We start from the raw sequence: 23,173 nt of genomic DNA, 5'->3' as shown, positions 1-23,173 counted from the left end.
CTGAAATACAAGGTGTTAAGCCTTGGTTTTTAAGTTTTTGTGATGGGTGGGTGCTACTGGAATTCAGGAAATGAGCGACAGTGAAGGTGTCCAGATGTGAGAGTGCCCTGGAGTGACTTGTGTGTGAGCTCATGGTGTCACCCATTCTTTATATCCTGAGCCGTAGGTCTGGCCTTGTGAGTATCTGAGCATATTGTCTTCATGGCAGGGGCGTGCTCTATGTGTTCTGTTCGCCTTTCATGTGCAATTCCTATAAATGTGTCTGTTTGTCTGTGTATGTGTGAATGTGTGTTTTGAAAAACTATAATGCTCAGCCTTTATTGATAAATCCATTCATTCTATAAGGTATTAATTTATTCATATGTGGAATGATCCTTGCCTCTTAAAGGAGCAACACGCATGAGCTTCATCCGCAATAGTGATGGAACAGGTTGTTCAGACAACTCTTTTCTCCACCGTCTTCAGGTCGTGTCCCTAAGAGTTTTGCAGGCTCTCTGTGTCAGGCCTCTTCCAGCAGTGGAGCCTTGCAGATCACAAGGCCACCTTGTCACCTTGTTGTCCTCAGTTCCAGGAAACATGCCTGGTGACCATACGAATGTGCAGTTGTCCAGATAATCTGCCTGTGAATTGCTGCCGTTGGGTCAATGATGACAGTATTGTCTTGAAGAGAGATGATGACATAAAAATCATGCTTTGCAGGATTACACTGAGGCCCAGTGTAGTGACAACATTGTGGCACCATTTTGGAAGACTTATTTCCATGTAGAGCAGGGGTCGGGAACCTATGGCTCACAAGCCAGATGTGGCTCTTTTGATGGCTGCATCTTGCAGACAAATCTTTAATAAAAGAAATAATGTTAAAAATATAAAACATTCTCATGTATTACAGTCCATTCATTTCCTACTGCTTATGTTCATGGTTGCAGGTGGCTGGAGCCAATCACAGCTGTCCTGTAGAGGGACAACACCAAATTTTTATTGGATAATGCGTAATGTACACGGGTCGTTGTATGGCTCTCATGGAATTACATTTTAAAATATGTGGCGTTCATGGCTCTCTCAGCTGAAAAGTTTCCCGACCCCTGCTATAGAGCAATGGGATGTATAGTTGAGGCAAGCAGTTTCTTGAGGGAATCCCATATGCCTCTACCCGCCCCCTTACGTGTGAATAAAGCCGGCTCGTGTTCAGAGGCTTGGACGGTGCCCAGAGTGTCTCCCACAGAGACGACCATGCCTGAGGCCAAGCTTTCAGAGTCCTTTCTCTGTTCTCTCTTTTTGTGTCTGCAGTGAGACCTTGTGGCCAGGTGAGGGTGGTTGCTTTAATGTTTCAGGTGGCTGGATGTGTTTTGTCTTAGATAGAGACCAGGGACAGAAGCAGCAGAAGCAGGAGTCTCTCCCTTCGGAAATAAGCTGGGGTTTTGTCTTAGACCTCAGTATTAATAAAGACATTTTTTTTCTTTTTCTTTTTAAGTGAGTGAAGTGGGGAGGCAGAGACAGATTCCCACATGCTCCCTGATCGGGATCCACCTGGCAAGCCCACTAGCGGGTGATGCTTGCCCATCTGGGGCCCTTTTTCTGTTGCGTCCAGAGCCATTTTTTAGACACTGTGGTAGAGGCCATGAAGCTGTCCTCAGTGCCTAAGGCCAACTTGCTCTAACTGAGCCATGGCTGCAGGAGGGGAAGAGAGAGAGAGAGAGAGAGAGAAGCAACAGCAGGTGGTGGGCGAGCAGATGGGCACTTCTCCTGTGTGCCCTGACCCAGAATCGAACCCGGGACAGCCACACACTGGGTCAGCGCTCTGCCACTGAGCCAACCGGCCAGGACCCATGGTATCTTTTTGTGTGTGTGTGTGGTTTTGGTGAAGATACCCTTTAACCAAAGATATGCTCCTTTTCTTAAATGAATCAGACCAGAAGGAGGATAATAACTTCTGTGATGGTATCTGGAAGAATTCACCCGTCATTTGTTGGGAGCTTAAGTCCAGTTAATTCATGATAAATGTCATGGTCAATGTTGGAAATGTAAAGATGTTTGCGTACAAAAGCACATGCCCTTGGTGGTTTGCGATCAAAATGCACCAGTGATTCCTTCCCATGGGCCTACATTGCAAGCAGGAGTCGTCAAACTTTTTATAAAAACTGCCCACTTTTGCAGTGCTGGTCAACCTGGTCCCTACCGCCCACTAGTGGGTGGTCCAGCTTTCATGGTGGGCCAATCGCAGCGCTGTTTGGTTGCAAGGTAGGGACCAGGTTGACCAGCACTGCAAAAATGGGCGGTTTTTAGAAAAAGTTTGAAGACCCCTGCAAGAGCTTTGGGAGAAGTGAAGGTGATCTTTTTGAAAATGTTATGGGCATACCATGTCCGTGGACAGAATTATGGGCACTAGACACGCAATATTTTCTCGTTTGGCATTTTAAGATCTTTTTTCTTGAGTGAACTCCGGATGCTCATGTCCCCAAAGAAGGGTTAGTTCTCAGCTTAAGGTTTTCCTAAAAAATGTGAGATAATTTTTAGTTTTGGAATTCAGGCAATGAGCAACCTTGAGTGCCTCCTGGTATCTCTCTATCCTGGGTCAACTCGCCTGTGAGTCCATGTTCTCATCCATTCTTGTATCATGAGCCACAGGCCTGAGTTCATGAGGATCTGAGATACTGTTTTCATGTCAGAGGTTTCCTGTATGCGTTCTGGTCACCTTTCATGTGGAAATCCTATAAATTTCTGACTGTGTGTGTATATATGTGACTGTGTCTGTCTTTTGGGAATCCATAATGCCCCGCCTTCATTGACTCATTTGTTCATTCTGTGACTTACGGATTTATTCATATTTGGAATGATCATTACCTCACAAAGGAGCAGCATGAGCTTCCCTCCCAGTGGTGACGGAACAGGTTGTTCAGACGACTCTCTTCCCCCTCCCCCTCCCCCTCCCCCTCCCCCTCCTCCTCCTCCTCCTCCTCCTCGTGTGTGCGGGTGCATGCATGCACATGTGAGTGTGTGTTTCTTTAGGAAATCTATAATGCCCAGCATTTTCTTGATTCATTCGTTCACCCTATCAGTTATTGATTTATTCATATTTGGAAAACAACATGTTCAAGCTTCACTCCCAGGATTGAAGGACTAGATCATTCAGACCACTCTTTCCTCCTCTTTCTTCAGGTCGTGTCCCCAAGAAAGACTTTGGTTTGGCCTAGAGCTTCCCAGGTTCTCTGTGTCAGGCCTCTTCCAGCGGTGGAGTCATAAGGTCACAAGGCCACCTTGTCCTCAGTTCCAGGAATCATGCCTGGTGAGCATACGTATGTGTCAGATATCTGCTTGTGAATTGCCGCCATTGGGTCAATGATGATGATATTGTCTTGAAGAGAGATGATGACATAAAAATCAGCTTTGCAGGATTACGCTGAGGCCCAGTGTAGGTGACGATGTGGTGGCACCGTGTTGGGGAATCTTATTTCCCTTTAGAACAATGGGATTCTGTTTCTGAGGCAAGAATTTCTTGAGGAAATCCCACGAGCCTCTCTCTGATCCTTTGCAGGAGAACACGGCTGGCTCGTGTTCAGAGGCTTTGACGGTGCCCCCTAGTTCGTCCCTCACAGATGACCATACCTGAGGCCACGGTTTCAAAATCTTCTCTCTCTCTCTCTCTCTCTCTCTCTCTCTGTCTCTCTGTCTGCAGGGAGACCCTGTGGCACGTTGGTGGCGGTGGCCTTAATTTTTCAGGTGAGTAGATGTTTGATGTCTTGGATAGAGAGAGGAGACAGAATGCCTGTAAGCAGGAGGCTCATCTCAGGCAATAACGATGTTGGTATCGTGTTAAATTCCTGTATGTATACAGCACATATTCTTTTTGTATGTCTATTTTGGAGAAGGATCCCTTTAAAAGAAAAGATTTTTCTTTCTTTTTTGAAATGAATCAGAATGGTAGGAGGCTAATTTCTTTATGGGGTTTGGAAATCTTTCATATCGTTTGTGGGGAGCTTCAGACCAGTTACTCTCAATGCATGATTAATGTTATGGTCAGTGTTGGAAATGTAAAGATGTTGTGTACAAAAGTCATGTCGGTGGCAGTTAGCAATTGAACTGCATCCATGATCCATTCCATTGAGCCTGCATGGCAAAATATGTTGAGCTTTGGAATAAGAAATGTGGTCTAATGTTAATGGTATACCATGTCCATGGACAGAAATTTAGACATCTGACAATGGAGTTTGTTTTTATTTAACTGTTTGTTATCTTTTGCTTGAATGAACTCAAGACACTCGTATCTGAAATCAGTATTAGCTCTTGGATTATGATTGCCCTAAAGGATATCAGATAATGTCTAAGTTTTTATGTATGGCATCAGGCAGGGTCTTGAGAATATTTCTAAATTATTGTTGTATCCTGATTTAGACTTCTGATTTACACAAAAAGGTGGCCTCTAGTTCTGTATTTTGGGGAGACTGAATGGGCATTGCTTCTTTGGGTTGGTGATTAGGTATGAAAGTGAATTTAAAAAGAAAAGTATACCTGAAATTTAGACATTGACTATTAAGTTTCCAAGCGGGGTGGGGAATCACCTGGAATTCAGTGAATGAACCACTTTGTAGGGGTTCAAATATCTGTGTGCCCTGGAGCAGTTCGCGTGTAAATTCAGGTTGTCATCCATTCTTTTATCATGAGCCATAGGCCTGGGTTCACTTGTGTCTAAGATGTATTGTTTTTAAGCCTGGAACTTCCTGTATGTGTTCCATGTAGAAATTCTGCGTGTGTGTGTGTGTGTGTGTGTGTGTGCGTGTGTTTGTCTTAAATCAATAATGCACTGCCTTTGATTGATTCATTTCTTCATTCTGTGACTTACTGATTTATTCATATTTGGGTTGATCATTACCTCAGAAAGAAGCAGCATGAGCTTCACTCCCAGTGGTGACGGAACAGGTTGTTCAGACGGCTCTTCCTCCTCCTCCTCCTCCTTCAGGTCATGTCCCCAAGAAGACTTTGGTTTGACCTAGAGCTTCCCAGGTTCTCTGGGTCAGGCCTCTTCCCTGGTGGAGCCATGCAGGTCACAAGGCCACCTTGTCCTCAGTCCCAGGAAACGTGCCTGGTGAGCATACGCATGTGCAGTTGTCCAGATATCTGCCTGCGAATTACCGCTTTTGGGTCAATGATGACAACCCTTATTGTCTCGAAGAGAGATAATGACATAATAAATCATGCTCAATAGGATTACGCTGAGGCCCAGTGCAGGTGGCAACATTGTGGCACCACGTAGTGAAGTTTATTTCTCTCTAGAGCAATGGGACTGTGTTCTTGTGGGAATCCCACCTGCCTCTGCCCGATTCTTTGCATGTGAGCACAGCCAGCTTGTGTCACAGGCTTTGATGGTGCCCCATTGTCCTTCCTCACAGACAACAGTACTCAGGGCAATGTTACAAAGTCTATTTTCTCTCTCTTTTTCTCTGCAGTGAGACCTTGTGACAATGTGGTGGCAGTTACCTTAATGTTTCAGGTGAGTAGATGTCTATGTATTGGATAGACCAGAGAAAGAATGAGTGTAAGTTGCTGGATTTCACTTAGATGACAATGATGTTGGAGTCTTCTCATAAAACTGAGCATAGATACAGGGTATCTTCTTTCTTTGTGTCAGTTCAGCGAACGATCCATTTAAAACCAAAAATTTCTTCCTTTTCTGGAAGGAATAAGATTGAATTAAGGCTAATTTTTTTAAGGGGAACCGGAATAATTGTTATATAATTTGTGAAGAGCTCAAGGCCAGTTACACTCATAGACTGAATGCATGATATAGTCATGTTCAGTGTAGAAAATGTAAAGATACTTCTTTGCAAAAGGACATACCATGGAGCCCTGGCTGGTTGGCTCAGTGGTAGAGCGTCTGCCTGGCGTGCAGGAGTCCTGGGTTTGATTCCCGGCCAGGGCACACAGGAGAAGCGCCCATCTGCTTCTCCACCCCTCCCCCTCTCCTTCCTCTCTGTCTCTCTCTTCCCCTCCTGCAGCCAAGGCTCCATTGGAGCAAAGATGGCCCGGGTGCTGGGGATGGCTCCTTGGCCTCTGCCCCAGGCGCTAGAATGGCTCTGGTTGCAACAGAGCAACGGCCCAGATGGGCAGAGCATTGCCCCCTGGTGGGCATGCCGGGTGGATCCTGGTCGGGCGCATGCGGTCCCTGTTTCCAGCTTCGGAAAAATGCAAAAAATACATACCATGGTGGTTAGCTGTTGCACTGGAGCAAGGATTTCTTCTCAGGAGCCTGTGTTGCAGAACACTAGAGCTTTGGGATAAGTAAATATGAGCTTTAGAAAGTGTTACGGGCATACCATATCTATGGAAAGAATTGTTGGCATTTGACTTTCTAGTTCTTTTCAATTGGCATTTTGAGATCTTTCTCTTGAGTGTACTCAGGATGTGCATTTCCCCAAATAAGTGGTAGCTTTTGCTCACAGCTGTCCTAAAGAATGCCAGATAACATTTAGTTTTGAATTTATGGTGTCAGGTAAAGTTTAAGAATATTTTTAAATGTCGTATTTTGAGGTTGACCTGTGCTTTCCACAAAAGTGTTGCATGGAACACTGTCCTGGGGAAGCCTTACTGATTTTGCTCTTGAGGTTGGTGGTGAAGTTTCACAGGGAGCCCCAAAAAACAAGTATACTGGGTGTTAAGTCTTGGTTTTTAAGTTTTTATGGTGGGTGGGGTTCGCCTGGAATTCACAAAATAGCAACATTGAAGGCAGCCGGCTCTCTCTCTGACCTGAAGAAGCTTGTGTGTGAGTTCATGTTGTCACCCATTCTTTTATCATGAGCCATAGGCCTGCCCCTGCGGGTATCAGAGATGCAGTGTTTTTATTGTAGGCACTTTTCTATAAGCATTTTCTTCACTGTTCATGTTGGAATTCTATACATTTCTGTGTGTTGTGTGTGTGTGTGTGTGCTTTGGGAATTAATAATGGACCTTTTTGTTGATTCATTTCTTCCTTCTGTGAGTTATCGATTTATTTACGTGTGTAGTGATCATACTTCACAAAGGAGCAACATGTATAATTTTCACTCCCAAGAGTGACGGAACAGGTGGTTCATAAAGCTTTTATTCTCATCCTGTTTCTTCAGGTCAAGTCCCCCCCGAGGTTTGGCCTCGGGCTTCCCAGGCTCTCTGTGTCAGGCCCCTTCCAGCAGTGGAGTCATGCCGGTCACAAGGCCACCTTGTCCTCAGTTCCAGGAAACGGGCCTGGTGAGCATGCGAATGTGCAGTTATCAGATTCTGCCTGCGAATTGCTGCCATTGGGTCAATGATGACAACCCTTATTGTCTCGAAGAGAGATGATGACATAAAAAATCATGCTCAATAGGATTACGCTGAGGCCCAGTGTAGGTGACAACATTGTGGCACCACACTGGGGAGTGTAATTTCCCTCAGAGCAATGGGATTATGGCCTTGAGGGACACAGTTTCCTGAGGGAACCCCACATTCCTCTTCCTGACCCATTGCATGTGAATCTCGCCAGTTTGTGTTCAAAGCCTTTGATGGTGTCCCAGAGTTCCTCCCTCATTAACGACCATTTCCAGGGCATAGATTTTAGACTTCTTTTGTTTTTCTGTGTCTGCAGTGAGATCTTTTGGCAACATGGTGGCGGTTGTCTTAATATTTCAGGTGAGTAGATGTCCAATGTCTCAGATAGATTCCAGAGACATAATGAGTGTAAGCGGGAGACTCTTTCTTTATTAGGCAATAAAGATGTTGTTATCATGTGCTAAACCTTTGTATCAGTACAGGGTATATTTCTTTTGCGTGTCAATTCTGTGGAAGGATTCCTTTAAAACCAAAGATTTTTTTTATACGAAATGAATCGAACTGGAAGGAGTCTTATTTCTTTTTTTGATGGGAGCCTGAAGAATTCTCATGTCATTTGTGGAGAGTTTCAGGCCACTTACTCTCATAGACTTAGTGCATGATAAATGTCATGATCACTGTGGGAAACGACAAGTTGTTTGTGTGCAAAAGAATATGCCCATAGCAATTAGCGATTAAACTGCCGAAGTGAGTCCTTCTCATGGGCCTATGTTTCAAAACACTTTGCTGCTGTCTAATAAGTGAATGTGATCTTTTAGAAAATGTTAAGGGTATACCATGTCCATGGACAAAAAAATGTGGGCATTTGACATTGTAGTATTTTTTGAATGACATTTTGACATCTTTTACTTAAATGAACTCAAGACGCTCATATCCCCAAATAAACATTAGCTCTTGGATTATACTTCTCCTAAAGGAGGTTAGATAGCATCTCCTTTTCACGTATGGCATTACTTAGAGTCTTGAGAGTATTTCCAAATTCTTGTATCCTGACTTTACTTCTCATGTACGCAAAAGCGGGCTTCTGGTTTAATATCTTGAGGAGGCTGTACTGGCCCTGCTTGTGGGGTTGGCAGGGAGGTATGAAATGAAACTATAGTTATACTTGAGGTGTCGATATTTAAGTTTGCATTGTGGGTTGGGTTCTCCAGTAATTCAGGAAATGAGCAACATTGAAGCCATCCAGGTGTCTGTGTGCCTGGAACTACTTGCATGTAAGTTCATGTTGTCATTCATTCTTTTATCATCAGGCATCACCTGGCCTGGCATGTATCAGAGACTTCATGTTTTCGTGCCGGCCACGAGCTGTATGTGTTCCTTTCACCTTCCATGTGGAAATCCTAGACACATTTGTGTTTTTGTCTGTCAGAAATCAGTAATGCACAGCCTTTTATCGATTCATTTCTTTGTACTGTGAGTTACTGCCTTACTCATATACCTCACAGAGGAGCAGCATGCGTGAGCTCCACTCCCAGTGGTGACAGAACAGCTTGTTCAGAGCACTCTTTCCTCCTCTTTCTTCAGGACGTGTCCCCAAGAAGGAGTTTGGTTTGGCCTTGAGCTTCACAGGTTCTCTGTGTCAGCCTCTTCCAGCACTGGAGCCATGCAGGTCACAAGGCCACCTTGTCCTCAGTCCCAGGAATCGTGCCTGGTGAGCATACGCATGTGCAGCTGTCAGATATCTGCCTGTGAATTGCCGCCGTTGGGTCGATGATGATGATATTGTCTTGAAGAGAGATGATGACATAAAAATCAGCTTTGCAGGATTACGCTGAGGCCCAGTGTAGGTGACGATGTGGTGGCACCGTGTTGGGGAATCTTATTTCCCTGTAGAACAGTGGGATTCTGTTTGTGAGGCAAGCAGTTTCTTGAGGAAATCCCACGAGCCTCTATCTGATCCTTTGCACGAGAACACGGCTGGCTCGTGTTCAGAGGCTTTGACGGTGCCCCCTAGTTCGTCCCTCACAGACGACCATACCTGAGGCCACGGTTTCAAAGTCTTTTCTCTCTCTCTCTCTTTCTGTGTGTCTCTCTTGTCTCTCTCTCTCTCTGTGTCTGCAGGGAGACCCAGTGGCACGTTGGTGGCGGTTGCCTTAATTTTTCAGGTGAGTAGATGTTTGATGTCTTGGATAGAGAGAGGAGACAGAATGCCTGTAAGCAGGAGGCTCTTCCAGGCAATAACGATGTTGAATCATGTGTTAAATTCCTGTATGTATACAGCACATATTCTTTTAGTATGTCTATTTTGGAGAAGGATCCCTTTAAAAGCAAAGATTTTCTTCTTTTTTGAAATGAATCAGAATGGTAGGAGGCTAATTTCTTTATGGGGTTTGGAAATCTTTCATATCATTTGTGGGGAGCTTCAGACCAGTTACTCTCAATGCATGATTAATGTTATGGTCAGTGTTGGAAATGTAAAGATGTTGTGTACAAAAGTCATGTCGGTGGCAGTTAGCAATTGAACTGCATCCATGATCCATTCCATTGAGCCTGCATGGCAAAATATGTTGAGCTTTGGAATAAGAAATGTGGTCTAATGTTAATGGTATACCATGTCCATGGACAGAAATTTAGACATCTGACAATGGAGTTTTTTTTTTATTTATTTAACTGTTTGTTATCTTTTGCTTGAATGAACTGAAGACACTTGTATCTGAAATCAGTATTAGCTCTTGGATTATGATTGCCCTAAAGGATATCAGATAATGTCTAAGTTTTTATGTATGGCATCAGGCAGGGTCTTGAGAATATTTCTAAATTATTGTTGTATCCTGATTTAGACTTCTGATTTACACAAAAAGGTGGCCTCTAGTTCTGTATTTTGGGGAGACTGTATGGGCATTGCTTCTTTGGGTTGGTGATTAGGTATGAAAGTGAATTTAAAAAGAAAAGTATACCTGAAATTTAGACATTGACTATTAAGTTTCCAAGCGGGGTGGGGAATCACCAGGAATTCAGTGAATGAACCATTTTGTAGGGGTTCAAATATCTGTGTGCCCTGGAGCAGTTCGCGTGTAAATTCAGGTTGTCATCCATTCTTTTATCATGAGCCATAGGCCTGGGTTCACTTGTGTCTAAGATGTATTGTTTTTATGCCAGGAACTTCCTGTATGTGTTCCATGTAGAAATTCTATGTGTGTGTGTGTGTGTGTGTGTGCGCGTGTGTTTGTCTTAAATCAATAATGCACTGCCTTTTATTGATTCATTTCTTCATTCTGTGACTTACTGATTTATTCATATTTGGGTTGATCATTACCTCAGATAGAAGCCGCATGCATGAGCTTCACTCCCAGTGGTGACGGAACAGGTTGTTCAGACGACTTTTTTCCTCCTCCTCCTCCAAGTCGTGTCCCCAAGAAAGACTTTGGTTTGACCTAGAGCTTCCCAGGTTCTCTGGGTCAGGCCTCTTCCCTGGTGGAGCCATGCAGGTCACAAGGCCACTGTGTTGTCCTCAGTTCCAGGAAACGTGCCTGGTGAGCATACGCATGTGCAGTTGTCCAGATATCTGCCTGTGAATTACCGCCGTTGGGTCAATGATGACAACCCTTATTGTCTCGAAGAGAGATGATGACATAAAAAATCATGCTCAAGCCCTGGCCGGTTGGCTCAGCGGTAGAGCGTCGGCCTAGCGTGCGGAGGACCCGGGTTCGATTCCCGGCCAGGGCACACAGGAGAAGCGCCCATTTGCTTCTCCACCCCTCCGCCGCGCTTTCCTCTCTGTCTCTCTCTTCCCCTCCCGCAGCCAAGGCTCCATTGGAGCAAAGATGGCCCGGGCGCTGGGGATGGCTCCTTGGCCTCTGCCCCAGGCGCTAGAGTGGCTCTGGTCGCAATATGGCGACGCCCAGGATGGGCAGAGCATCGCCCCCTGGTGGGCAGAGCGCCGCCCCATGGTGGGCGTGCCGGGTGGATCCCGGTCGGGCGCATGCGGGAGTCTGTCTGACTGTCTCTCCCTGTTTCCAGCTTCAGAAAAATGAAAAAAAAAAAAAAAAAAAAAAAAAAAAAAAAAAAAAAAATCATGCTCAATAGGATTACGCTGAGGCCCAGTGCAGGTGGCAGCATTGTGACACCACGTAGTGGAGTTTATTTCTCTCTAGAGCAATGGGACTGTTCTTGTGGGAATCCCACCTGCCTCTGCCCGATTCCTTGCATGTGAGCACAGCCAGCTTGTGTCACAGGCTTTGATGGTGCCCCGTTGTTCCTTCCTCACAGACAACAGTACTCAGGGCAATGTTACAAAGTCTATTTTCTCTCTCTTTTTCTCTGCAGTGAGACCTTGTGACAATGTGGTGGCAGTTACCTTAATGTTTCAGGTGAGTAGATGTCTATGTATTGGATAGACCAGAGAAAGAATGAGTGTAAGTTGCTGGATTTCACTTAGATGACAATGATGTTGGAGTCTTCTCATAAAACTGAGTATAGATACAGGGTATCTTCTTTCTTTGTGTCAGTTCAGCGAATGATCCATTTAAAACCAAAAATTTCTTCCTTTTCTGAAAGGAATAAGATTGAATTAAGACTAATTTTTTTAAGGGGAACCGGAATAATTGTTATATAATTTGTGAAGAACTCAAGGCCAATTGCACTCATAGACTGAATGCATCATATAGTCATGTTCAGTGTAGAAAATGTAAAGATATTTGTGTGCAAAAGCACATACCATGGTGGTTAGCTGTTGCACTGGAGCAAGGATTTCTTCTCAGGAGCCTGTGTTGCGGAACACTAGAGCTTTGGGATAAGTAAACATGAGCTTTAGAAAGTGTTACAGGCATACCATATCTATGGAAAGAATTGTTGGCATTTGACTTTCTAGTTCTTTTTGATTGGCATTTTGAGATCTTTTTCTTGAGTGTACTCAGGATGTGTGTTTCCCCAAATAAGTGTTAGCTCTTGGATTACAGTTGTCCTAAAGGATGTTAGATAATGTTAACTTTCAGAATTCAGGAAAGGAGCGACATGGAGGGTGTCCCAGTATCTGTGTGTCCCTGAGCACCTCGCGTGTAAGTTCACGTTGTCACCCATTCTTTTCTCACGGGCAGTAGGTCTGCCCTTGTGAGTGTCTGAGATGTGTAGTTTCTATTCCAGGTGTTTTCTCTATGCGTTCTTTTCACGTTTACTGTGGAATCCTGTGAGTTCGCGTGTGTGCGGGTGCATGCATGCACATGTGAGTGTGTGTCTCTTTAGGAAATCTATAATGCCCAGCATTTTCTTGATTCATTCGTTCACCCTATCAGTTATTGATTTATTCATATTTGGAAAACAACATGTTCAAGCTTCACTCCCAGGATTGAAGGACTAGATCATTCAGACCACTCTTTCCTCCTCTTTCTTCAGGTCGTGTCCCCAAGAAAGACTTTGGTTTGGCCTAGAGCTTCCCAGGTTCTCTGTGTCAGGCCTCTTCCAGCGGTGGAGTCATAAGGTCACAAGGCCACCTTGTCCTCAGTTCCAGGAATCATGCCTGGTGAGCATACGTATGTGTCAGATATCTGCTTGTGAATTGCCGCCATTGGGTCGATGATGATGATATTGTCTTGAAGAGAGATGATGACATAAAAAATCAGCTTTGCAGGATTACGCTGAGGCCCAGTGTAGGTGACGATGTGGTGGCACCGTGTTGGGGAATCTTATTTCCCTTTAGAACAATGGGATTCTGTTTCTGAGGCAAGAATTTCTTGAGGAAATCCCACGAGCCTCTATCTGATCCTTTGCACGAGAACACGGCTGGCTCGTGTTCAGAGGCTTTGACGGTGCCCCCTAGTTCGTCCCTCACAGACGACCATACCTGAGGCCACGGTTTCAAAGTCTTCTCTCTCTCTCTGTCTGTCTCTCTGTCTGCAGGGAGACCCTGTGGCAAGTTGGTGGCGGTTGCCTTAATTTGTCAGGTGAGTAGATGTTTGATGTCTTGGATAGAGAGAGGAGACAGAATGCCTGTAAGCAGGAGGCTCTTCCAGGCAATAACGATGTTGGTATCGTGTTAAATTCCTGTATGTATACAGCACATATTCTTTTTGTATGTCTATTTTGGAGAAGGATCCCTTTAAAAGAAAAGATTTTCTTCTTTTTTGAAATGAATCAGAATGGTAGGAGGCTAATTTCTTTATGGGGTTTGGAAATCTTTCATATCGTTTGTGGGGAGCTTCAGACCAGTTACTCTCATACCTTATGCATGATTAATGTTATGGTCAGTGTTGGAAATGTAAAGATGTTGTGTACAAAAGTCATCTCTGTGGCAGTTTGCAGTTGAACTGCATCCATGATCCATTCCATTGAGCCTGCATGGCAAAATATGTTGAGCTTTGGAATAAGAAATGTGGTCTAATGTTAATGGTATACCATGTCCATGGACAGAAATTTAGACATCTGACAATGGAGTTTTGTTTTTTTTATTTAACTGTTTGTTATCTTTTGCTTGAATGAACTGAAGACACTTGTATCTGAAATCAGTATTAGCTCTTGGATTATGATTGCCCTAAAGGATATCAGATAATGCAGGGGTCTCAAACTCGCGGCCTGCTGAACAATTTTGTGCGGCCCGCAGACTAATCCACGAAGTTCAAAATATTTTGGATAAAATTAAGTAAGCCTAGGGGCCTATTTGTATTTTTCATTTCTCTAGCATCCTAGCTAGATATTAGCTTAGTTAACAGCAGTTGTGATGCGAACTACAGTTTCTGGTCTTTTTGTGACACTGAGTAAATTGCATGTACGATTGTGCTTGTTGTACTGGGTTTTTTTTGTTTTCAACTGCAGTGAGAAAAGTGTTGCGTAACAGTTGCCTTTTGTAGACCTAGTGCGGCCCGCCGAACCGCTATGATCTTGCTCTGCGGCCCACATGCTGAGTTGAGTTTGAGACCCCTGAGATAATGTCTAGGTTTTTATGTATGGCATCAGGCAGGGTCTTGAGAATATTTCTAAATTATTGTTGTATCCTGATTTAGACTTCCGATTTACACAAAAGGGTGGCCTCTAGTTCTGTATTTTGGGGAGACTGTATGGGCATTGCTTCTTTGGGTTGGTGATTAGGTATGAAAGTGAATTTAGGAAATAAAGTATACCTGAAATTTAGACATTGACTATTAAGTTTCCAAGCGGGGTGGGGAATCACCAGGAATTCAGTGAATGAACCACTTTGTAGGGGTTCATGCATCTGTGTGCCCTGGAGCAGTTCGCATGTAAATTCAGGTTGTCATCCATTCTTTTATCATGAGCCAAAGGCCTGGGTTCACTTGTGTCTAAGATGTATTGTTTTTATGCCGGGAACTTCCTGTATGTGTTCCATGTAGAAATTCTGCGTGTGTGTGTGTGTGTGTGTGTGCCTTAAATCAGTAATGCACTGCCTTTGATTGATTCATTTGTTCTTTCTGTGACTTACTGATTTATTCATATTTGGGTTGATCATTACCTCAGAAAGAAGCCGCATGCATGAGCTTCACTCCCAGTGGTGACGGAACAGGTCGTTCAGACGGCTCTCCTCCTCCTCCTCCTCCTCCTCCTCCTCCTCCTCCTCCTCCTCCTTCTCCTCCTTCAGGTCGTGTCCCCAAGAAAGACTTTGGTTTGACCTAGAGCTTCCCAGGTTCTCTGGGTCAGGCCTCTTCCAACGGTGGAGCCATGCAGGTCACAAGGCCACCATGTTGTCCTCAGTTCTGTGAATCGTGCCTGGTGAGCATACGAATGTGCAGTTGTCCAGATATCTGCCTGTGAATTACCGCCGTTGGGTCAATGATGACAACCCTTATTGTCTCGAAGAGAGATGATGACATAAAAAATCATGCTCAATAGGATTACGCTGAGGCCCAGTGCAGGTGACAACATTGTGGCACCACATTGGGGAGTCTTATTTCCCTTTAGCGCAATGGGACTGTGTTCTCGAGGCAGGCAGTTTTGTGAGGGAATCCCGCGTGCCTCTATCTGATCCCTTACACGTGAACACGGCCGGCTGGTGTTCAGCGGCCATGACGCTGCCCCGTAGTCCCTCCCTCAAAGACGACCATCCCTGAGGCCAAGGTTTCAAAGTCTTTTATTCTCTGTCTGCAGCGAGACCAGGTGGCAGTGTGGTGGCTTTTACCTGAATGTTTCAGGTGAGTGCATGTCTGTGTCTTGGATAGAGACCAGAGCCAGGATGAGGGTGAGCAGGAGGCTCCCTAAGGTGACAGTGATGTTGGTGTCCTGTCTTCAACCTCAGTATAGACACAGGATATATTTTATGTTTGCTTCAGTTTGGGGAAGGATCCATTTAAAACTAAAGATTTTCTTTCTCCTAAAGGAATAAGCTTGAACGAGGCTTAACTTCCTTTCTCATGGAAGCCAGAAGAATTCTCATGTAACTTGTGAAAAGCTCTTAGACACTTAATTCATGATAAATGTCATGGTCAGTGTTGGAAATGTAAAGATGTTTGTGTGCATAAGGACATGCCTGTGGTGGTTAGTGATTGAACTGCAGCACTGATTCCTTCCCATGGGTGGATGTTGTAAAACACTGTAGAACTTTCATGTAAGTGTATGTGAGCTTTTAGAAAATATCATGTGGCCCCGGCCAGTTGGCTCAGTGGTAGAGCGTTGGCCTGGTGTGCAGGAGTCCTGGGTTCGATTCCCGGCCAGGGCACATAGGAGAAGCGCCCATCTGCTTCTCCACCCTTCCCCCTCTCCTTTCTTTCTATCTCGCTCTTCCCCTCCTGCAGCCAAGGTTTGATTATAGTAAGTTGGCCCGGGCGCTGAGGATGGCTCCATGGCCTCCACCTCAGGCACTAAAAAATGGTTCCAGTTGCAATGGAGTAAGGGCCCCAGATGGGCAGAGCATCGCCCCCTATTGGGCTTGCCGGGTGGATTCCACTCGGGGCACATGCAAGAGTCTGTCTCTGCCTCCCCTCCTCTCACTTAAAATAAAAAAAAAAGAAAAGAAAAGAAAATATTATGGGCATACCATTTCCATGGACAGAATTGTGGGCATTAGACACTCTAGTTCTTTTTGATTGGCATTTTGAGATCTTTTGAGTGAACTCAGGACACTCGTGTCCCCAAAAACATGTTGTCTTTTGGCTTACAGTTGTCCTAGTCAATATCCAATAACATTTACTTTTGAAAGTACGATGTTAGGCAAAGTTTGAAGAATATTATTAAAATGTCGTATTTTGACTGACTTGATTTACATGAAAGTGTGGGATGTACTGTTATATCCTGAATTGCTCTTGGGGTTTGTAGTGAGGTATGACAGGTAATCTGGAAAAACAAGTATACCAGGTGTTAAGCCTCGGTTTTTAAGTTTTTATGGTGGGTGGGGTTCACCGGGAATTCAGGAAATTAACAACATTGAATGCATCCAGGTATCTCGGGCCCTGAAGATGTTTGTATGTGAGTTCATGTTAACATCCCTTGTTTTGTCATGAGCCACAGGCCTGCCCTTGCGGGTGTCTGAGATGCACTGTTTTTATTGTAGGCACTTCCTGTAAGCATTTTCTTCACTTTTCCTGTTGAAATGCTATACATTTTTGTGTGTGTTGGGAATTAATGCATCCTTCTTTATTGATTCATTTTTCTCTGAGTTACTGATTTATTTATATGTGGAATGATCATCCTTCACAAAGGAGCAACATGCATGATCCCAGGAGTGACGGAACAGATTGTTCATAAAATGTTTTTTCTCGTCCTCCTTCTTTAGATTATGTGTTCCAAAAACATTGTGGTTTGGCCTCGAGCTTCCCAGGTTCTCTGTGTCAGGCCTCGTCCAGAAGTGGAGCCATGCAGGTCACAAGGCCACCGTGTTGTCCTCAGTCCCAGGAAACGTGCCTGGTGAGCATACGCATGTGCAGCTGTCCAGATATCTGCCTGCGAATTGCTGCCATTGGGTCAATGATGACAACCCTTACTGTCTCGAAGAGAGATGATGACATAAAAAATCATGCTCAATAGGATTACGCTGAGGCCCAGTGCAGGTGACAACATTGCGGCGCCACGTTGGGGAGTGTAATTTCCCTGTAGAGCACTGGGATTCTGTTTTTGAGTCAAACAATTTCTTGATGGCATCCCACATGCCTCTCCCTGACCCTTTGCATGTGAATCCGGCCGGGTCATGTTCAGAAATTTTGATGGTGCCCCATAGTTCCTCTCACAGATGACTTTTCCCAAGGACAAGGTTTCAGATTCTTTCTTTTCTTTCTCTTTGTATCTGCAGTGAGACCTTGTGGCAAGGTGGTGGTTGTCGCCTCAGTGTTTCAGGTGAGTTCATGTTTTATGTCTTGGGTAGAGACCAGAGATAGAGTGAGTGCAAGTGGGAGGTTCTTCCTTGGGAAAGAAAGATGGTGGTGTCATGTACTTAATTTCTGTGTTTATACAGGATATATATTCTTTGTGTGTATCAGTTGTGGGGAACAATCTCTTTAAAATTAAAGATTTCTTGCCTGACCAGGCAGTGGTGCAATGGATAGAGCATCGGACTGGGATGCGGAAGACCCAGGTTCGAGACCCCGAGGTCGCCAGCTTGAGCACGGGCTCATCTGGTTTGAGCAAAGCTCACCAGCTTGGACCCAAGGTCGCTGGCTCAAGCAAGGCGTTACTTGGTCTGCTGAAGGCCCACAGTCAAGGCACATATGAGAAAGCAACCAGTGAACAACTAAGGTGTCGCAATGAAAAACTGATGATTGATGCTTCTCATCTCTCTCCCTTCCTGTCTGTCTGTCCCTATCTATCCCTCTCTCTGACTCTCTCTCTGTCTCTGTAAAAAAAAAAAAAAAAAAAAAATTAAAGATTTCTTTTTTTTTTTTTTTTAACAAATCAGACTGAAGGGAAGCTAGTTTTTTTTATGACGCGATCCTGAATAACTGTCCCATCAGTTGTGGAGAACGTCACATTAGTTACTCTCATATCCTTAGTGCATGGTCAGTGTTAGAAATGCAGAGGTGTTTGTGTACAAAAGGATACACCTGTGTCGGTTAGTGATTGAACTGCAACAGGAATCGCTTCCCCTGGGGGTACTTGAAAACACTGTAGAGCTTGGGGAGAAGTGAAGGTGATCTGTTAGAAAATGTTGTGGGCATACCATGTCCATGGACAGAATTATTAGAAAATGTTGTGGGCATACCATGTCCATGGACAGAATTGTTAGAAAATGTTGTGGGCATACCATGTCCATGGACAGAATTATTAGAAAATGTTGTGGGCATACCATGTCCATGGACAGAATTGTTAGAAAATGTTGTGGGCATACCATGTCCATGGACAGAATTGTTAGAAAATGTTGTGGGCATACCATGTCCATGGACAGAACTGTGGGCCTTTGACAATGTAGTTCTTTTTCCAGCTTTTGCTTAAATTAAGACTCCTCTATCTGTAAATAAGTGTTAGCTCTCGGATTACTGTTCTATATGATGTATAATAACTTTCAGTTTTACATGTGCGGCATTAGTTAGGGTTTCGATAATATTTCCAAATCATTGTTATATCTTGACATTGACTTCAGATTTACATCCAAATGTGTGCTCTTAAGTTTATATCTTGGGGAGCCTGTACAGGCATTGCTGCTTGGGGTTGTCAGTGAGGTATGACTGGAACCCTGAAATAAAAGTATAGCTGGAGTTTAGGCATTGGTTTTTAAGTGTGCATGGTGGGTGGTGTTCTCAAGGAATTCTGTAAATAAGCAACGTTGAAGGCATCCAGGTATCTGTGACCTCCTGTGTGAGTTCATGTTGCATTAATTTTCTCTATTATGAGCTACCCGACTGGCTTTGTGAGTATCTGAGACATACTGTTTTTATGCCTGGTGCTTGCTATGTACATTCTGTTCAGTTTTCACATGGAAATCCTATAAATTTTTGTGTGTATGTGTGTGCGTGTATGTGTGTCTTTTGGAAACTTGTCATGCCCAGCATTTATTTTATTCATTACTTCATTCTGTGAGTTATTGATTTACTCATATTTGAAATGATCGTTACCAGAGTAAGGACAACATGCATGAACTTCACTCTCGGTAGTGACAAAACATATTTCAGCCGGCTCTTTTCCTCGCCCTCCTTCTTCAGGTCGTGTCCCCAAGAAAGGCTGGTTGGCGTTGACCTTTGCAGGCACTCATGTCAGGCCCCTTCCAGCAGTGGAGCCATACAGGTCACAAGGCCACCGTGGTGTCCCCAGTTCTGGGAAACACACCTGGTGAGCATACGCATGTGCAGTTGTCCAGATATCTGCCTGCAAATTGCCTTTTTTGGGTCAATGATGACAAGATTGTCTTGCAGAGAGATGACGACATAAAAATCCTGCTTCTTCGAACCACACCTCTGAGGCCCAGTGCAGGTGACAACATTGTGGCACCTTGTTGGGTATTGTAATTTCCCTCTAGAGCAGTGTGTTCTTGAGGGAAAGAGTTTCTCCGGGGAATCCCACATCTCCCTCTCTCCGAGTCCCCACATGTGAACACGACTGGTTCATGTTCAGAGGCTCTGATGGAGCCCCATAGTTCCTCCCTCAAAGACGAGAAGACCCAAGGCCAATGTTTCAAAGTCGTTTTTCTTTTCTGTCTCTTTGTGTCTGCAGTGAGACCTTGTGGCATGGTGGTGGCACTTGCCTTCATGTTTCTGGTGAGTCCCCGTCTTGTTCTGAGAGAAACCATTGACAGAATGAGTGTGAGCAGGGGGCTTTTTCTCTCTTAGGTAATAAAGGTCTTAATATCTTGAGTTAAACCTCCTGTATCAATACCGGATACGTTATTTTTGTGTGTCAGTTTAGGGAAGGCTCTCTTGACAACCAAATGTTTCTTTATCTACTTTCTCAATGGAAGGAAGCTAATTTTTTTTTTTCTTTTTTTGATGCCACCCTGAAGAACTGTCATGTCAGTTGTGGAGAGCTTCTGGCTAGTGTGTGTAAATGTCATGGTTAATGTTGGAAATGTCAAGTCATTTGCATACAAAGAACAAGCTATTTTGGTTAGTAATTGAACTGCATCAGTGGTTTTTTTCCCCCATGGGCATATGTTTAAAAACACTATTGTGCTTTTGGATAAGTGAATGTGATCGTGTAGAAAGTGATGAAGACATACCGCATCCGTGAGGAGAAGTGTGGGCATTTGACAGTGCAGTCCTTTTTGATTGGGACTGGTATTTTGAGATCTTTCTGGTTGAATGAACTCAAGACTCTCATTTCCACAAATAAGTGTTAGCTCTCAGGTTATGGTTGCCCTAAAGCATGTCAGATAATGCTCAGTGTTTTATATAGGGTGTCAGGTTGGGTCCTGAGAATATTTCCATATCATTGTTGTATCTACTTAGACTTCTGATTTACACCGAAGTGTAGCTGCTTCTAGTTCTGTGTCTTTGGAAGCCTGTGCTGGCCCAGCTCTTCAGGGTGAGCAGTGACCACTGAATGAAGTCTTGAAATGAAAGTATAGCTGGAGTTTAGGCGTTAGTTTGTAAGTGTTCGTGGTGGATGTTGTTCACCTGGGATTTTGTAAATGAGCGAGCGACATGGAAGGCATCCAGGTGTCTGATGAGCCACTGAGGACAGTTCTCCTAAATGAACTCGGTGTTTTAGGTGCAGTGGTTTTCCGCTTTGAGAGGAAGAAGGTTTTCTTCTGCCTGTGGGTTGTGTCTCAGCGAGATTGGGTTGCTCAGCTCCTTGTTCATGTGTTTACCGTAGTCGTTGACTTCCTAGTCAGGAATCTGAGTCCCAGAACGGGGTTGTTCTTTCTTGTGGACAGGGGCAGGCTGGTTTTTATCAAGTGTGCACTACGTGTGACAGCTTGCAGGGACCACACCAGCCCTGCGACTAAGGTGATGTGAAATCCACGATCAGGAGGAGAATGTACGTACAACCGGTGTGCTTTGTTCCGAAAGAGCAGTGGTGGAAATAATCGTGTTTCTTAACCATTTTAGAAGGTGTTTGAGGTCAAAGTTGTCTTCTGTCTCTGAAGGCCTGTCTTCCTTTGTTGGGAAGCAGGGTGTGCATCTGGGGGACGTGCTTTGTCAGGTGCTGAGTCCTCTGCCCATGACCACATGCACACACAGCTGCATCCCTGCCCTCGGGGTCTCACACACGCCTGCAGTCACCTCTCAGGGACAGAGGTGCACGACAGACAGGTGCAAGGCTCACCTGGGGGAAAGGTTAGCCTGGTTCTTGTTACCCGAGAACCTGGGCGCATGTCTCAAATGTGCGTGTGATTTCTCTCCCCGTCCCAGGCGGAGTGGCCGTGCAAGGTTCACCGTCAGCCGTGAAGAGATGACCTCCCTCTCCCTTGGTGACAGGAGGTGTGTGGGCGTCCCGGAGGAAGTGTGCCCATGGCTGTGCCCCGTGCCCGTGGATCACTCGGGCAGGTGAGCCTTCCTGTTCCCCTCTTGTCCCCGGTCAGTAACACAGGACCCCGGAACGTGCTGGGATCGATGATGAGTCCCCTCAAAAACATTCCTTGGAAAAGCTGAACAAAATGAGTGAGAACCCCAACCGTCGTTCTCATCGGATCTGAGGTCCACCAGCACGTTCAGTGCCCCAGGGACTGTAAGAGTGAGGGGCAGCTTCCCCCGGTCACAGTCACATGGGCACCATTCAGAGTGTCAGCATTCCAGATCCTGCAGTCTTCCTGTTGTATTTTCATTGTGTCCATGTGGTTTGAGGATGAGGTGTTGGGATGAATGGCCATGTTTTGTCCACTTGGCTGGCACTCATTCAGGGCCCAATGAGTAGGGAGTGGGGTCAAGGCTGAGGCCCTGTGAGCTCAGGACCCGGATCTGTGTGGGCCAGGTTCCCAGTGCAGATGTTGGTTCTGGGGTGTTGTGTTCAGGAAGGGAGGAAGGGGAGTTAGTTCTACCGTTTCTCACAGCCCATGCCAGACCAACGCTGTTCCTTTCTGGGGCCTGGTCAGGAACGGGAATCCCAGAGTGGGTGTGGCCGGGCGGAGGGGTGTGGCTGTGTTGCTGCAGCTCCCTGCTCCTGGGTTTACCACACTCACCCCGTCCTCCTGGAGGACGGCCACCAGGGACGGTGCTGGGGACCAAGGGCAGAGTCATCATGATATTCTGATGACGTGTACGATGACGTGAACGGGAAGGGCTGAGTGGGAAAGGTCAGGTCCTGTGTGATTCCATCAAGTTGCATGGGACACGATGTCTCCTTCTGCACCAGCCGAGTGTATTAACTTTTCAGGGATAGTTCTGGCCCTCCATGAGGCTGTCCCTGGGTGATTAAGCAGAATACATGGGGGCTCTCATCTATGTGGCTGTGGCACCTAAGCTTGGTCACGTGACATCCCCACATGAACGTAGTGGCAGAAGTCTTCAGGGTGTGTTGTGCTGTGCACAATTTTGTGACACACGCAATTGGTCGTGTCGGTTCCCGAGGAGTCATGTCCTGCGGTTCGATTCCCAGTGCCATGAAGATGTGCTCAGGCCTGTGACTTTAGGGCAGCCATCTCTGGTCCAGGTGGCAGAGAAAAACCATGTTGCCCTTTGCTCTTTTGAGAGAGACATGGTTATTTTCATGTCATGGTATTCCCCCGAAGACGGTCTGAGTACTCTTTTGGCAAGGGTGTGTCCTGTTCTGTTCCCATGGGTGATATATTTTGTGGAAGAGTGTGGGCATGTCACAGTCCCTGAGTTCCGTGCTACCAGGTCCCCTGCCCGGGACAGATGACCTCCCGGGAAAGGTCCACACGTCTTTGGGAGGAAAATGTGCTTCCTCTCTGTTCTTGCTCTTGTGAATGGAAGAGCATTAAAGCTGTCGTGAGGTCACTGGTGGTGATGACCGGCCAAGGGAGGTTGGGTCCACGCTGAGACCAGTGCTGTTGACTCGCACAAAATCCAAGTCTTAGACGGCCGTCCCCAGGCTGCGGCCCCTTCTGCGGCGTAGCGATGGAGGCCATGTTTTTGCA

At 45.3% G+C, this 23,173-nt stretch overlaps 9 non-coding genes and 2 pseudogenes across 9 annotated transcripts; all 11 read left to right on the top strand.

Annotated features, from left to right (window-relative positions):
- The first annotated feature begins 638 nt into the window (after positions 1-638).
- LOC136385138 (small nucleolar RNA SNORD115) lies at positions 639-715 on the top strand. The gene has a single exon (XR_010747747.1). It is a non-coding gene; the product is annotated as a small nucleolar RNA SNORD115 (small nucleolar RNA).
- Positions 716-3,330: 2,615 nt separating this feature from the next.
- LOC136385140 (small nucleolar RNA SNORD115) lies at positions 3,331-3,406 on the top strand (annotated as a pseudogene).
- A 1,728-nt stretch (positions 3,407-5,134) lies between these two features.
- LOC136385137 (small nucleolar RNA SNORD115) lies at positions 5,135-5,216 on the top strand. Its single transcript, XR_010747746.1, has one exon. It is a non-coding gene; the product is annotated as a small nucleolar RNA SNORD115 (small nucleolar RNA).
- Positions 5,217-7,267: 2,051 nt separating this feature from the next.
- LOC136385135 (small nucleolar RNA SNORD115) lies at positions 7,268-7,349 on the top strand. Its single transcript, XR_010747744.1, has one exon. It is a non-coding gene; the product is annotated as a small nucleolar RNA SNORD115 (small nucleolar RNA).
- A 1,690-nt stretch (positions 7,350-9,039) lies between these two features.
- On the top strand, positions 9,040-9,115 carry LOC136385141 (small nucleolar RNA SNORD115; annotated as a pseudogene).
- A 1,747-nt stretch (positions 9,116-10,862) lies between these two features.
- On the top strand, positions 10,863-10,943 carry LOC136385147 (small nucleolar RNA SNORD115). Its single transcript, XR_010747751.1, has one exon. It is a non-coding gene; the product is annotated as a small nucleolar RNA SNORD115 (small nucleolar RNA).
- A 1,897-nt stretch (positions 10,944-12,840) lies between these two features.
- Positions 12,841-12,917, top strand: LOC136385143 (small nucleolar RNA SNORD115). The gene has a single exon (XR_010747749.1). It is a non-coding gene; the product is annotated as a small nucleolar RNA SNORD115 (small nucleolar RNA).
- Positions 12,918-15,045: 2,128 nt separating this feature from the next.
- On the top strand, positions 15,046-15,127 carry LOC136385134 (small nucleolar RNA SNORD115). Its single transcript, XR_010747743.1, has one exon. It is a non-coding gene; the product is annotated as a small nucleolar RNA SNORD115 (small nucleolar RNA).
- A 2,045-nt stretch (positions 15,128-17,172) lies between these two features.
- On the top strand, positions 17,173-17,254 carry LOC136385136 (small nucleolar RNA SNORD115). Its single transcript, XR_010747745.1, has one exon. It is a non-coding gene; the product is annotated as a small nucleolar RNA SNORD115 (small nucleolar RNA).
- A 2,270-nt stretch (positions 17,255-19,524) lies between these two features.
- On the top strand, positions 19,525-19,604 carry LOC136385146 (small nucleolar RNA SNORD115). The gene has a single exon (XR_010747750.1). It is a non-coding gene; the product is annotated as a small nucleolar RNA SNORD115 (small nucleolar RNA).
- Positions 19,605-21,683: 2,079 nt separating this feature from the next.
- On the top strand, positions 21,684-21,777 carry LOC136385155 (small nucleolar RNA SNORD116). Its single transcript, XR_010747759.1, has one exon. It is a non-coding gene; the product is annotated as a small nucleolar RNA SNORD116 (small nucleolar RNA).
- The last annotated feature ends 1,396 nt before the right edge of the window (positions 21,778-23,173 follow it).

This window comes from Saccopteryx leptura, chromosome 13, assembly GCF_036850995.1.
Source record: "Saccopteryx leptura isolate mSacLep1 chromosome 13, mSacLep1_pri_phased_curated, whole genome shotgun sequence".
NCBI classification, from domain to species: Eukaryota; Metazoa; Chordata; class Mammalia; order Chiroptera; family Emballonuridae; genus Saccopteryx; species Saccopteryx leptura.
This window is presented reverse-complemented; position numbering and strand designations above follow the sequence as displayed.